This window comes from Pinus tabuliformis, chromosome Q, assembly GCF_031772625.1.
Source record: "Pinus tabuliformis cultivar Carrire ecotype Pingquan chromosome Q, CPIR1, whole genome shotgun sequence".
Lineage (NCBI taxonomy): Eukaryota > Viridiplantae > Streptophyta > Pinopsida > Pinales > Pinaceae > Pinus > Pinus tabuliformis.
This window is the reverse complement of record NC_142296.1, coordinates 676,631,581-676,637,856: the sequence shown is the minus strand read 5'-3', so window position 1 is coordinate 676,637,856 and position 6,276 is coordinate 676,631,581.

Here is a 6,276-nt window from a genome sequence, read left to right as displayed (position 1 = left end):
TAAAAATACTTTCGTTTTCCTTTATGAGAAATAGATAATAGGGGAATAAGGAGACCAACCTCTGTCTTTCGCTTGGTTCCTCACTTGATTCCTCTCCCTTCTGATAGATCTTTGCCACTCGCTTCCTCGTCTACCCAACTTCAAAGAGAACCTATAGAATCAAAGTAGCATAACACTATCCAAGAACATAGATCTATTATCATAAACAATATAGGACTAGATATATATTGACCACACAAATGCATATAACATCAATCATACAAGAATGTGGAGGAAAACTTGAATAGCTTTATTGATAATCAAGAAAGAGGAAAGAGGATTACAACCAATTGTTCTGACCCAGCATCATCCTCTTAGCAAGAAATCCATTCTTCACCTCATGAAAAGCTTAGATCACCCAACACTATGATATTGCACCAAGAAACCAGCAGTACTTCCTTACAAGATACAAAATTCCAGCCTCTGGATCTCTGGGATGAGGGATCCATATATAGATGTTTGCAACGAGGGTGAGTCAGCTTTTGAGAGTTTATTAGTGTCCTCTCTGATAGTTCTTGATTCCACTTGGAGATTGATGATATCTTACTCATCCCTAGGCGAATGCAGAGAGGCAAGTGTCACAGGAGAAGTTTCTAGAAGATTCCATGATCCTCCACCTTGCAGATTGACCTTGCCATTTGTCCACTCTCGCCCATCGCACCCCATAGAAGGGATTTTCAAGATGTATCGCACCTCCTGTGTGTATTTAGGTTGGATGCAGCACACTTTGACCATGGAGTAGGTGAGATGGTCTAGTTTTGACCAGTTTTGAGTAGTATTTCATGGAGAACTTCTGGGAGAAGATGTAATCAGTTGAACTTGTTCTTTTAAAGGTCGGAACAACACTTTTAGGGACTTAAGAGCCATTGGTTTATGGACATTTATGATTGGGGTTATAGTGCCCAAAAATGTCTATAATAGTTGCCCCCTACAGCATGAGATTGTTAATCTGTTGATGTTGGGTGAAATGCTTTATCATGAGGATCTGAAGTTCTTTCAAGCTGGAAGGCGACCTGTAATAAGATACAATACAATACATTGTGTTCATAATTTTTTTAGGATCTAGCTGAGGTGGGCATTCCCATGCTCAGCTTTATAAATTCATTTTCATGTACATAAGACAGGTAACCGTCTGAGTGTAGACTGATGATTCTGGTAGAGCCATCATCCCTTAGGTTGGATAATTATCTGTGCAGTAATGATGTACATTTGATGTCTTTATTTTCCTGAATATATATCGTAGCCCAGATGGATGAAACTAGATCCGGGGTCTTCAATCTCGTTCGATATTCACACAAAGTACAAGTCGATCCATGTGAGAGATGTTCTGGAGTCGAACATGGAAAGACATCGCCTGATTACCAGTCAATGATGTAAGCTGTTAACAGGCGTGAGAGGAATCACCAATAATGTTGATGACCCTCAAGGTACTACAGTACAATTCACGTGGTGTGAATAAGGGACTTGGCGTCGAACACCACGCAAAATCTTTCGGTCGAAGGCCATTGATGTAAACCTGTCGCTGGAAGTGAGAAACTTGCCATTGAGGCACGCAAGCTTTAAAGTAGTGAAAGGGTTGTTCCTAGATCGACCTCTTGGATAATGAGCTGACGTCGACAAGAAGCGATCCGTCATAGGAGGGCCTTAATGAATCCCACATCAATGACATGGAACAGAGCAAATGATTTTAATGGGGCTGAAAACGATCGGTGATATAAGGTTCAGGGTGGCGGTCATGAAAGGATGGAGCATAAATGTATTGCAGTGGGTGAGACACACGTGAATTCTCTGAGCGACTTCTCTTGAACATATCGGCGACACTGACATGATGGATCGGTAGCATTAACCCCAAATATGGATGGTGTGACGGAACCATGGTGATGTGACCAGTGAATGGAACAACCCAACCTGACTCGGATGCGGAGTGAAAGTGTCATGTTCAAGAGCGACTTGCTACCGATAAAGTTTCTTGAAGTTTTCTTCACAATTTTTTGCCAGTCATTGCTGACCAGTACCTATTTATTTTTTTCAAGCTTGAGGAGGATAACATATGCTTGTTCTATAATTTTCCCTTTGGGCAAACCCATCGCTATGTTTTAACGAGCCTAGCGATAGTGAAACTCGTTCTTGTCTGTATGGACAAGTTTGTCGCTATTCGGTTTTAACGAGTTTAACGACAAGGATAACTCGATCCTTTTCAATTTTAGAGAGTCTAAAGAAGGGACGTAAAGAAAACTCCAATAATCCTTTTTCATCATATAATCCCTTGAGTCCGAAAAAGTATAAAACAATACAAAAGCGATGAATTTTCGGTACTTTTAACGAGCCGAACAAAACAAGCGCTTGATCCTTTTGTGTAATAATCCCTCAAGTCCAAAAATATTAAAATCTAAAGGAGGGATAGCACTTCCGGTCCCTTTAACGAGCTGGAGAGGCCAATTTCTTGACAATCTTTTCATATTTTACGAGTTAGTTGAAAAGAGCTTAAAGGAGACTCCTTTTTTGAGGAACGAGTGATAAATATGGGTAGCAGCTGATTCCAGGTAAGGTTTGGAATTTTCCAATCATGGCAGTGTCACAAGGAAGGCTAACAGGATCACTCTTCACAGCTGTTCCTCAAAAAGGGTAAACAATCAAATGGAGGTGAATGATCGGCCAATACAGAGTGGAGGTGATGATGAGAACATGACCGAGGCTTCAAAGGCTGATGATAATACATTCACGATGGTTATTTACTGGAAATTTGTTCATTTTTTAATGAGCTTAAACTCTGGGGGAACATTTGCTCATTGCTTATGTTTATTTTTTAACGAGCTTGAATTCTGCGTTAAAACTGCTCGATCAGGTCATATAATAAGGATGTCTCATATAACCACGACATTTTTTCAAAGCTTTGCCCCGCATCCTTTCTTTATGCAAGCTAGGAAACGACCAATCCTACAAGTTTAAAGGGTTAGAGGACCTATAAATTTAAAAAATAAATGGTTGCTCTTCGCTTGCATGCCAAAAGGTTTACATGCCCCCAGGTATAGCAAAGTAGAGTTTCCAGGTTACCCCTCAATTTGCAGACAAAACATTTGTTTTATTAGGAAAGGCCTACCTTTTCCAGGTTACCCCTCAATTTGCAGACAAAACATTTGTTCTATCGGGAAAGGCCTACCTTAACAGAAGTATCTTATTCCGGTCTAATCCCATTTTCCAAAATGGACGGCTGTGTCAACCAGTCATATATCCTCTGCGGAAACCTACCCTATACCCAAGGTTCTCCTGTCGAAAAAGGCTAGGGTGCATGCCCCCTGGGTTTCAGTCATATCCTCCGAATCACTCGCGCTCATCAGGAGGACGGACTGGGGATTGATGAGACATTCCTTGCATGAAGAGACCATTCAGGGTTGGTGTATGACTATTTGCTATGTGTGAACCGGGGAATGAAAGCTGGTCTACGAGCTTGACCACTCTTCCTTCATGCAGAAAACACATTACTCTAAAGAGTGAGCAAACAATGGCTCCCATGCAATAAATATAGTCTCGTCCAAGGAGTAGATTATAATCCAGGGGTCCTTGGTCTACCATTACATTCATGTGAACGGTTTTCCTTCTCAATGTTATTGGCACATTGGGAAGGATCCCTAATCGTCGACTGGTTCCTTTGTCAAAGCCTGTTAGATTTCTCATCTCAGGCAAAAGCGATGGCGAACCAAGCGCTTTCCAAGCAGTTGAGGAAAGGATACTCACAGAAGCCCCTTCATCTATGATGGTACCGACCATGACCATTCTATATATTTGAGTAATGATTCGAAATGGTACACTAGCCGGTAAGCAGGGTCTGCCTAGTAGATTCCAATCGAAGGAAACAACTAGGTTGCTTGGACGTGGGACTGAATAGACGGCCGGATACGACTCTGACGAACTTCCTTCCTGCGGTAAAGGAACGGGTAGACTGCCCCCATGTTCATCGGAGTCTGTGCTTACAAAAAGAATTTGGATGGTGTCATCCTTGTTCTCTTCGGTGACTGTATCATTTGAAGATGGATCCTCTGAAGGCAAGACCGGGTCAACTGCCACCTTTACCTTTTGATTTTAGTCTGGTGTGGATTCAGATGGTTTATCTTCAATGATAGACGCTTCGGTCGACCATAAGGGCGTGTCAGTTGGATTTTCAACTAGTGACGGACTTGGCAAGAGCTTCTTACATCCAGGAGGAAGCCGTAACGGTGAAACCGGGCGGTCGTCCAAAACTCTTTTAGCCTCGTCTAAGAAGGGACAACAGTGGATGGTGTGATCGCCTTCCCACAGTTTACAAGGAAATTTACATCTTCCTTTTTGTCCAGGGGCTTCACTTTCAGTAGTTGACGGTGTACCTTCAACATGATCATCAAAGGTTGACGACACCGGATTTTACAAATGAGGAGACCAGTCCCTTAAGATCTGAGGGATGCAAGGACAATCTCGATGATAGTGGTCTCCTTTGCAAATGACACATGGCGATTTGGGCCTGGATGGTGCAGAGTGTGGATTTTCGCTAGACGACGCCTGGTCGCCCCTTTTCGCCTTTGGCTCCTTTTTCTTCTTCTCTTTATTCTTCTTCTCCTTCTTCTTCTCAGTTACTTGATTTTTGGCTTTACCAGATTCATCAAATGAAGAGGAAGGAGGAGAGGAAGAATTGGAGGAAGTACAGGGTTGGGGGGTAACTTTGGTATCATTTAGTCGCTGACTTGATTGTTCAGGAATCACGGTGTTCTGAACGACAGAAGTTGAGAAGAGCCATACGGGCAAGCCGATTATCAATCCTGGAAGCGAAAATGTGGCCATATGGGGTGCACTAACAACCCCCCAAGAGGAGAAAGGACTAGGATTTCCTCCAAGGGGAACTCCTTGGTTGGTGGACTCCATTTTTCTCAACCTAAGACCAACGTAGGAAAGGTGATATTTATTCCGTTTAAAATAAATTTTATATGCTTTGACACAACTTGTTTTTCAATTTTTAAGAGTCGAGACAAAACAAAAGATGACTCTAGTCGCCTTCGATTTTTAATGAGCCTGAAGTGACAAGTGCTCAGATGGACCTTTTCCTTTAAGGAGTCTGAAAAGGAACGAAAGAGACTACTATGGAAATCTAGACAGAGGGATTACCAAACCAATTGCAAAACTGCAGAATACTATTTACAGTACGACAGTCAGTCTTCCTGAATGTTGTGTTCAGTGCATTGCGATCGATAGGGTGGCAGACACGGCTTCCTATGGATCAAGGATAAATCCTATTGTGGTCTCCCAATATATAGTCGACGGTACATGGGAGCACAAGTCCGTACTAGCACTTATCGTCTCAAGGTGGAGGAATCGCCCAACCAACAATGAAAACAACAATTACCAGGCTTTACGACGCCGGAATACGTCTCTAGCCTAGACTTCTAAATGTTGTGCGTTAGGTTCAAAAGCGTTTTTAGATTCATTAAATTTATTTTATAGTTGATCTTGCTTAAGAAATTTGCCTTTCAGGTTCACCGCATGATGTATATGTACAATTCCTAAAATGCAATCTAAGATGATAAACAATCGTTTAATCTTCTTTTTGCAATGAAAATCCTAGCTACTAAGGAAAGAGAGATGGCGTTCTTTCAGCATAGAGCAGAGAGCACACACTATATGCACTTTCCTAAATCAAACCAACAAAAAGTCTAAAGGAAAAATGCACGTGCATGTATTTGTTTTCAGCCTTCTTAATGTGTGAATGATAAAAGGAAAGCTAAGCGCAAATCTGAATTATTTTTCAAAGCGACGTTACTAACAAGTTTCTTTTCAAGACAAAATGAGGACAATGATGACACTTTAAAATTTGGAAATGAAAACTTGCTTTGGACACTTGAAAAACTACTAATTCAAATCAAATACAAGAGTAGCAGTAGAATCGACTATCAACAACAATCAGATTCTTTTCTATGACTGAAAACGACACTTGCGACACTTTCAAATCAAGAAACGTCAGTACGATTACGCTACTCCTTTGTAAAAGAGAACTGAAAATGGCTCAAAATACATAAAAACATTTACAGTCCTCTGCACAAGGGAGGCGGAATAATGGCAAGGAAGGGGGTTTCAACAGAGGTGTATTGACTACAGGCAACAAAACTCTTGAATAGAGCTGAAAAGAGTGAACACAGAAACAAAATCTAGGAGCAGGAAAGGCCTTGTCTGATCAGCGCACCTGTAACATAGTGAAAAAGAGATGTAGTGCAC